This window comes from Scyliorhinus canicula, chromosome 15 (assembly GCF_902713615.1).
Source record: "Scyliorhinus canicula chromosome 15, sScyCan1.1, whole genome shotgun sequence".
Taxonomy (NCBI): Eukaryota; Metazoa; Chordata; class Chondrichthyes; order Carcharhiniformes; family Scyliorhinidae; genus Scyliorhinus; species Scyliorhinus canicula.
The window spans coordinates 71,019,095-71,029,247 of NC_052160.1; positions in this window are offsets into that span (position 1 = coordinate 71,019,095).

Sequence of the window (10,153 nt, forward strand, 5' to 3'; positions counted from 1 at the left end):
TGGTGGGGAGCTACTTTCTTGAACAGCCGCAGTCCCTGAGGTGTAGGTACACCCACAGTGCTGTTAGCGAGAGAGTTCTTAATGACAGTGAAGGAACGGCAATATATTTCCATGTCAGGATGGTGAGTGACTTGGAGGATACCTCCAGGTGGTGGTGTTCGCAGGTATCTGCTGCTCTTGTCCTTCTAGATGGTAATGGAAGTTGCTAAAGATCCTTGGTGATTTCCCAGAGTGCATCTGGGACCAGCCTCCCCGGACAGGCGCCGGAATGTGGCGACTAGGGGCTTTTCACAGTAACTTCATTGAAGCCTACTCGTGACAATAAGCGATTTTAATTTTTTAATTTCATCTTGGAGCTGGCACACATGGCTGCCACTGTCCATTGGTGGTAGAGGGAGTGACTGTTTATGGAAGGGGTAGCAATCACGTGGGCTGCTTTGTTTTGGATCGTGTCAAACTTGCTGCAGAATTGTTAGCCTCTGACCTGCTCTTGTAGCCACAGTATTTATGTGGCTAGTCCAGTTAGGTTCCTGGCCAATTGTATCCCAAGGATGTTGATAGTGGGAGAGTCAGCAATGGTAATGTTATTGAATGTCACCGGGTGAAGCTGGATTCTCTCTTGTTGGAAATGGTCATTGCCTGGCACTTCTGTGGTGTGAACGTTACTTGCCACTTGTCAGCCCAAGTCTGGATATCGTCCAGGTCTTGCTGCATTTGGACAAGATCTGCTTCGGTATCTGCGGGGTCGTTAATGGTGCTGAATTTCTGCAATCGTCAGCGAACACCCCCACTTCTGACCTTATGGTGGGAGGAAGGTCATTGATGACACAGCTGAAGATGGTTGGGCCTAGGACAATACCCTGAGGAACTCCTGCAGTGATGTCCCGGGACTGAGATGACTCACCTCCAACAACCTCAACCATCTTCCTTTGTGCTCGGTGTGACTTCAACCAGTGAGAGTTTCCCGCCTGATTCCCATGGACTCCAGTTTAGCTAGAGCTCCTTGATGCCATATATGATCAAATGCTGCCTTGATGTCAAGGGCAGTCACTCTCACGTCACCTCTGGAATTCAGCTCCTTTGTCCATGTTTGAACCAAGGCTGTAATTAGGTCAGGAGCTGAGTGACCGTGGTGGAAACGAAACTGAGCATCAGTGAGATTATTGCTGAGCAAGTGCCATTTGATTGCACTGTTGAAGACCCCTTCCATCACTTTACTGATGATCAAGAGGAGACTGATGGGGGAGTAACTTACAGGATTGGATTTGTCTTGCTTTTTGTGTACAGTGTATATCTGGGCAATTTTCTACGTTGTTGAGTACCTGTAGAAGTCAGTGTTGTAGCTGTAATATTCTCAAAAAGAGGCTGCAAGGTGGGTGGGGAATGGAGGGGCATTGAATGATTCAGGACTATGCATCAAATTGTAAAGTGTGCCCCCACCTGCTTCGGTAGTGGCACAGGCTGCATGTGCATGCATCACCAGAACCTGTATTCTTCTCCACACTTCATTTAACTCATGGAACCTGGAGGCAATCAGGTTGTTAGGGTGTGGGAAACCACTGTTACACCTGTATTAGGTGATGTATGGTAGGACCTGTACTACAGCTCCGCCCAGTAGGAGGAGTATAAATACTGGTATCATCTATTCAGCAGCCATTTCACCAGCTGCTGTGGGAGGCCACATATCCTACTGCAATAAAGCCACAGTTGTATCCAACCTTAATCTTTGTACAGTTGATCGTGCATCATTGGGATTCTCTTTGAATTGCTCGAAACTTAACCTCCTCCCTTCTTATGCTTGCAGGACCTTGCAGGTATATTGGCAATGATCAGAGTGCGGGGTTACATGAATAGGTTGGGTTAGTAGGTCTGGGCAGGGTGCTCCTTTTGAGGGCTGATGCAGACTCAATGAGCCGAATGGTAAATAGCCAGCCATGGACTCCAGCTAAGGAACTGACCCAATGCTGTAAAATTATTAGTAACCTACACTGCAAAGAACAAAGAACAGTACAACACAGGAACAGGCCCTTCAGCTCTCCAATCCTGCGCTGATCATGATACCTGTCTAAACTAAAACCTTCTGCACTTCCAAGGAACGTATTCCTCTATTCCCATCCTATTCATGTATTTGTCAAGATGCCTCTTAAACGTCACTATCGTATCTGCTGCCTCCATCTTCCCCGGCAGCATGTTCCAGGCACTCACCACCCTCTTTGTAAAAATGCAAGTGTGAGTTTGAGTTTAATATTCTCAAGAAGTGACTGAAAGGTGGGTGGGGAATGGAGGGGCATTGAATGGTTAAGGATTAGGCATCGAATTGTAAAGTGTGCTCCCCCCCCCCCCCCCCCCCCCCCCCACACCTGCTTCATAGTGGTACAGGCTGCATGTGCATGCATCACCAGAACCTGTATTCTCCTCCACACTTTATATAGCTCATGGAACCTGGAGGCAATCAGGCTGTTAGGGATTCTCGTCAAATTGCTTTAAACTTACCTTTCTCCCTTCTTACGCTTGCAGGACCTAAGGGGTGATAACACCATGGAGAGATCCATGATGGGGAAGATGGATAATAATCATATTTTTTGATAATAATCTTTATTGTCACCCATTTATCCATTTATGGGATGTGGGCATCGCTGGTTATGGAACATAGAGAACATAGACATAGAACATAGAACAGTACAGCACAGGAGACAGGCCCTTCGGCCCTCGATGTTGTGCCGAGCAATGATCACCCCACTCAAGCCAACGTATCCACCCTATACCAGTTAACCCCCCCCCCCCCCCCCCCCCCCCAATATTAACCTTATTTTTTAGGACACTAAGGGCAATTTAGCATGGCCAATCCACCTAACCCGCACATCTTTGGACTGTGGGAGGAAACCGGAGCACCCGGAGGAAACCCACGCACACACGGGGAGGACGTGCAGACTCCGCACAGACAGTGACCCAGCCGGGAATCAAACCTGGGACCCTGGAGCTGTGAAGCATTTATGCTAACCACCATGCTACCGTGCTGCCGTTAGGCCAGCATTTTTTGCCCATCCCTAGTTGCCCTTCAGAAAGTGGTGGTGAGTTGTCTTCTTGAACCGCTGCAGTCCCAGAGATGTAGGTACACCCATTGTGCTGTTAGGGGAGGGGGGGGGGGGGTGAGTTCCAGGATGTTGCAGTGACAGTGAAGGAACGCCAGTATATTTCCAAGTCAGGATGGTGATGACATGTAGTGGAACCTTCAGGTGGTGGGGTTCCTCGGTAGCCGCTGCTCGTGCTCTGGATGGTAGTAGTCATGGGTTTGGAAGGTTTTCCCTAAGAATCCTTGGTAAGTTACTGCAGTGCATCTTGCAGATGGTACACATGGCTGCAACTGTTTGGCAGTGGTGGAGGGTTTTAATGTTTGTGTAAGGGGCAGCAATCAAGTGGACTGCTTTGTCCTGGATGATGTCGAGATTCTTGTGTCATTGGAGCTGCACTCATCCAGGCAAGTGGAGAGTATTCCATTTCACTCCTGACTTGTACTTTACAGGTCTTGGATAGGCTTTTTGGGGTCAGGAGGTGAGTTATTTGCCGTAGGATTCCTAGCCTTTGACTTGCCCTAGTAGCCACAGTATTAATGCGGCTAGTCAAGTTCGGTTTCTGATCAATGGTAACCCCCAGGATGTTGATTGTGGGGATTCAGCCATTAAATGTCAAGCGGCAGTGGTTAGATCCTCTCTTGTAGGAGATGGTCATTGCCTGGCACTTGTGTGGTGCGAATGTAACTTTTGTCACTTGTCAGCCCAAGCCTGGACATTGTCCAGGTCTTGCTGCATTTGGACATGGACTGCTTCATTTTATGAGGAGTCCTAAATGGTGCCGAAGATTGTGCAGTCATCCGCAAACATCCCTGTGACATTATGAAAAATGTACAGAACTGTAAGGGTTAATGTTATGTCCAAATCAACCACTAGATGACGCTAGATGCAGATCTACATAAAGCATCAATGTCAAGCCTTCTGGGAGAATGTTGAAGAGAAGGCTAGCAGAAGGATTGTAGGAAAGCTAGTGTGAATGAGAGCAGAGAACAGTTATTGTATTACTGTAGAGATTAGTGGTAGATGAGTGTAGATTGTATATTTATTGTCAATTGTTTATTATATAGAAGTAAGAGGTTGAATTCAATTAAGTAGCGTAAATAAACCTTTAGCTTTGTTTAATACAAAAGCTGATTGAGGTCTTTGTGAACACCACGCTAACCATCCGAGGATCTGAACCACAAAGAACACCACATGGTACCAGGTATTTTTTCTTAAAAAAACAATTAGTTCAGATGGTATAGCTTTAAGAAAATTTAGAAAAACTGTCACGCTGCTACACCAATTGAAAAATCTATGCAAACAATGGATCATAAGATGGAAGGTTTGGAAAAAAAGAACCAGAACACTTCAGAATGACTGGTAAACTGTGTCAAAATTGGACATTTGTCAAACAACAGTTTGAAGTTTTCTGATTTGCCTCTGCGCTAGAAAATGCTTCCGATCCGAGAAAAATCATGCTTCTTCTTAATTTGGCTGGACCGCAGGTATTAGGGCTGTTCAACTCATTTGAATTTGCAGAAGATGAGAATAAAATAAAAGCATAACACGGTGCTGGAAAAATTCGATGCTCACTGCAAAAAGCAAGTGAACGAGACATACGAGTGTTATATGTTTAGAAAAAGGCTGCAGCTTAAAGGGGAGTCAGTAGATTCTTTTATTTCTGCTTTAAAATTAAGAGCACAGTCGTGTAACTTCTCCTCTGTTGCTGATGCAATGCTTCGCGATCAAATTGTCTTTGGAATTAATGATGAATGTTGGCGAGAAAAAGTGTTGAGACGACTGATTTTGCTGCTGGATGAAGCGATTAATATGTGTAAAGCCAGTGAACAAGCGACCTTTTAACATGTGGAGTTCAGAGCAAACGAAAAAGGCGCAAAGTTGGAAAACTTTGGCTGACGCCATTAATGCTGTGTCGCAGCAGAGAAAACTGCGCACATTTTGAAAGTGTTGTCGCTAGCATCATGACGTGCTAAAGCTGTGGCCATGCCCAACGTAAAAAAAACAGTCCGGCAAAAGGCCAACAAAGTTCCAAATGTTGCAAATACAATCACTTAGCAGCACAGCGCCATTTCACAACAGCCAAACCAGCTAATAAATTTAAAAGATTGTACAATTATAGGAAAGATTCAGAGTATAAAGAGTGAAGGAAAAGAATAAAAAGTCTTACCTGATAATGATGATTCCTCCCACAATGTACTGAAAGATACTTTGGATGGATTGGCCATGCTAAATTGCCCGTAGTGTCCTAACAAAAAGTAGGGTTAGGGGGGGGGGGGTTGTTGGGTTACGGGTATAGGGTGGATACATGGGTTTGAGTATGGTGATCATTGCTCAGCACAACATCGAGGGCCGAAGGGCCTGTTCTGTGCTGTACTGTTCTATGTTCTATGTCTATAATTTCATGGTCGATGTGATTACTAGGGTCAACGCGTTGGACTGTGGTAACTATCCAATATATCAGCTCTCCAAGATTACTCAAGAGTGTCCTGCAATACTCAACATTAATGGGTCTGAGGTTCCATTTAAATTAGATACAGGTGCACATGGGCACCTTGTCATTTACATACAGTATCCAACTGAAAAAGGATGCCAAGCGCCCAGAAGACTGCCAGCTCCATTGAGAGATTGTCTCAAGACTGAGCTTGACCGAATGCAACAGTCAGACATCTTTACCAGGCGACTAAACCATGGACTGGATCAGTTCAATGGTATGCGTACACAAATCTAATGGAGAACTAAGAGTACGCATAGATCCAAAAGATCAGAATAATAATATTAAGAGAGAAAAGGTCATGTCAGAGATGGCAAATGGCAACATTCTCACGAAATTAGATGCCTCTAAGGCTCGACAGGCAAAGCAGAAAGCTATGGACCTTCATCATGCCTTTTGGTAGATATTGTTTCAATAGGCTACCTTTCAGGATCATATCTGCATCTGAAATTTTTCATCATGCGATGGAAACCGTCACTGAAGGGATACCTGGTGTCGGAGTATATGTTGACGATGTAATCATCTGGTCTAATACTCCAGGGGAACACTGCGACAGGCTCAACAGAGTTCATCACAATGGATTGAAACTAAATCGTGACAAATATCAATTTGTGATCCAGAAACTGAAATCTTTAGGCGATATCATATCGCAGGAAGTTCGACCGGATGAAGACAGAATCAATGCCGTAAGTGAAATGCCAACTGCCAAAAAAGCAACTCTGAGAATGCTAGGTGTTGTTAGCTTTATGGGTACATTTATTCCCAACGTATCCATTTGAACAATGGCTCTGCGCAATCTCATCAGAAAGAATGTTGACTTTCTATGGACACCTGAACCCGCGGCTGAGTGGCAACACATGAAAACAGCTCTGACCACCGCTCCGGTGTTAATGATTTACGACTCAACAAGGGAAACGAAAATCTACACCGATGCCAGAAAACAGGGCATAGGCGCAGTCCTACTTCAAAACGATGACCATGGTCTGTGGAAACCTGCAGCTTATGCATCTCGCTCGATGATTCTAATAGAGCAATGGTATGCTCAAATAGAAAAAGAATGTCTTGGTTTCTTAACCGGCATAACCAAAGTTCATGATTATGCATATAGTTTACCACACTTTATACTGAAACTGATCACAGACCTCTGGTCAACATCAAGAAAGATCTTAACGAGATGTCCCCACGACTGCAGAGATTGATGCTGAAGCTACATAGATACGATTTCACACTAATCTACATAGCAGGAAAAGAATGTTATTGCTGATACGTTATCAAGAGCTACAAATAATGTTGATACCACGGCTTCAGAAATAGTACACATAGTGGAAGCACAAGCTTCATTTATAGCAGACATGCTACCAGTGTCTGACAACAAGCCACGTTTAATACGAGAAGAAACGGAGAAGGACCTGATACTCCAAAGGGTATTCCAATACCCGAGAGAAGGATGGCCCAATGGCTGTTGTACGAGTTTTGTAGTGTCAAAGGTGACCTCACTGTGATCAACGGATTCCTATTTAAAGGAGACAGAATAGTTATTCCCTACTACCTACGGAAAGATATCTTGGATCAGATAAATGAAGGGCACGGGATATTGGAAAATGTTGCAAATGAGCAAGACAATCTGTGTACTGGCTGGAATTAACAAGGATGCGGACAATCATGTGCAAGACGTGCAGGTTAGGTGGATAGGCCATGATAAATTGCCCTTAGTGACTAAAAAGGTTAAGAGGCGTTATTGGGTTATGGGGATAGGGTGGATCTGCGGGCTTAAGTGGGTCAGTGCAGACTCGATGGGCCGAATGGCCTCCTTCTGCGCTGTATGTTCTATGACCAATGCAGTATTTGTCAGATGCATCAATCTGCACAATGTAAAGAAAGCTTTGAAAAAAATTAAGTACTCCCTTAACCATGGTTGAAAGTTGGAGTGGACCTCTTCTATTTCAAAGGACATGATTATTTAGTCATCATTGACTACTAGTCTAATTATCCTGAGGTTATTACACTCACAGATTCAACAACTTGGATCAGTAATCAGAGCAGCAAACTTTGTGTTTGCTCGATATGGAATTCCATTGAATGTTGTTTGCTTGCTTTACCAGCTGGGAATGGTCTCAATTTGCGGAAAGTTATAATTTCCACCACATAACATCAAGTCCATTGTATTCACAATCCAATGGAAAAGCTGACAAAGGCATCGGAATAGTTGAGAAGCTATTCAGCAAAACACTAGATGACAACAAAGATTTCTTGATGGAACTGCTAACATACAGAGCTAATCCATTGTCATCAGGTTTGTCCCCCGCCCAGATGTTGATGGGACGAAAAATGTGTACGACTCCACCAGAAATCACAATTCCGAATCTGGATGAACAAGTACTACATGACAGAATAAGGTTACAAAAAAGAAAACAAAAAGCTTACTACAATAGGCAGACAAAACCTTTACCGCTGTTACAAGGAGATTATGCCAGAATACAGAATCCTGATGGTGGATTTTCACATGCTGCTAAGGTATTACGAGAAATGGCACAAAGATCATATTTGGTACAAGCTGAACATAGTACAATGCTTTGAAGGAATCAAAGAGCATTATTGAAGATATAGAATTACGTTCCACTTCAAACTCCCAATATTGTTGCTCCAGATGCCATGGACGGGATTCTCCAATCCCGCGGCAGAGTGTCCACATCGTCGTAAACGCCATCACTTTTTACGACGGCGTGAACGGGCCGTTCCCACGACTAATTCTGGCCCCTACAGGGGGCCAGCATGGCGCTGGAGCGGTTCGCGCCACTCCAGCTGCAGGCTCTGGCGCGAACTGCTCAGAAGCTAAACTTTCGACAGTCACCCGGTCAAAACTCTGTTCCAGAAAGGTATCCGAGTGCTTGCATTTAGCACGTCCTGTTTATTTGATTCACACAGAGGGATCACGGTGGATGAATCAAGGCAAAAATCAAGACAGCCAGTTCTGGTGCACAGTTTAATTTCACCTGCTTTCCTTCATGTGTCAGACCACCAGGGGCTGTTTAGCTCACAGGGCTAATCGCTGGCTTTGAAAGCAGACCAAGGCAAGCCAGCAGCACGGTTCGATTCCCGTAACAGCCTCCCCGAACAGGCGCCGGAATGTGGCGACTAGGGGCTTTTCACAGTAACTTAATTTGAAGCCTACTCGTGACAATAAGCGATTTTCATTTTCATTCACCAGGTAGAACAAGTCAGGCTTCATAAGGAATATTTAGACCATTATGCCAGTGCAAGTTGTGAACAGTCTGCTGCTCTGACCACACTTGCCTAGTTTGTGTAAAGTTAACCGCTGAGACGGAAATTAGCTCCTGATGTCCTGTGCCCAGGGCTGAGAAATGTCTTGAGGAGCGTCAATATTCTGTGAGAAAACAACGTTGATTCAAATGTCAGGATACCCAGAAATCATTTTTTACATAATGAGCAGTGGATAGTTTATTGGAGATGCGTCAATTGGCCTTACTGGTTCCTAATTATCTTGTGATCTTTCTTTTTTGAATAAGAGAGATAAAATGGAAGGATGATGAGTAGAATTCATGGGCATGCGCAACCTAATCTGAATTATAGCACCGTGAACACTACTTATAGAAAACCTAATAGAATAATTGGTTTTAAATAGATATTTTAGCTTTGTAGCCTTTTCGAAAATAAAATTTGTACTGCATACCTTTTAAGTGCTCTGCCAATACTTAAGCTGTGGATAAATTCAATTGTCATTTTCGTCTATACAGGTCTCGACTGATGTGATATTTTTGTATTCGAACACACTTAAGAGAGAATGGAATTTGATATACTGGGCATGATTTAACACGCAAAAACAAAAGTCCCGTTCTGGCCGCATATAGCGGTGTGTTTCTCAGCTCTTATGACCAGGCTATCTAACGGGAGTCTACCGTTTGTTTTGAACTCGATCGGGAATGCTGAGGTTGCACCTACCTCATCCACGACACGTGGATTGGGTCACCATTTTTAAATGCCACCTCAAACTTTCGACCCTTCTTCTACTCCCCCCCACTGTCCTACCCTACCTCTTAGGCGGCCCTCGAGTCCCCCAATACCCCACCTCTCAAGGGCAGGGCATCCCAGACCCCAATCTCTGGTTTGGGCAACCTGGCACTGCCACTACCACCCAGGCCCCCTGGTAGTGCCAAGGTGGTGATGCCAGCAAGAGTGCCAGGGTACCACCTGCCCAGAGCCAGACCATTAGGAGGGCTTCCAATGGCATGGGAGTCCCCCAAGGTGCTGCTGTGCATAGTCCACGTTTATGTGAGCCAGTGCTAAACGGCACCATGGCAAGGTCACCCATGTGAGGTGTTAATTCCCGGGCCTCAGATGAATCCGGCGTATACATATTTAAATGAGCTTAATGCTTCACTTAAATATATTAATCTTGATCTCACCCAGATCGTGACACCTTCCGATATCTTGTTAGATCTCATGAGACATTCCAAGCATCGCAAATCAGGGCCTCGTCGAGTCACCGAGTCGGGCGCGACAAGGCCATTAGATTACGTCCAATGAGTAAGGTTGCAAAAGTAAAAGTTAATTTCTAAAATAGACGCTG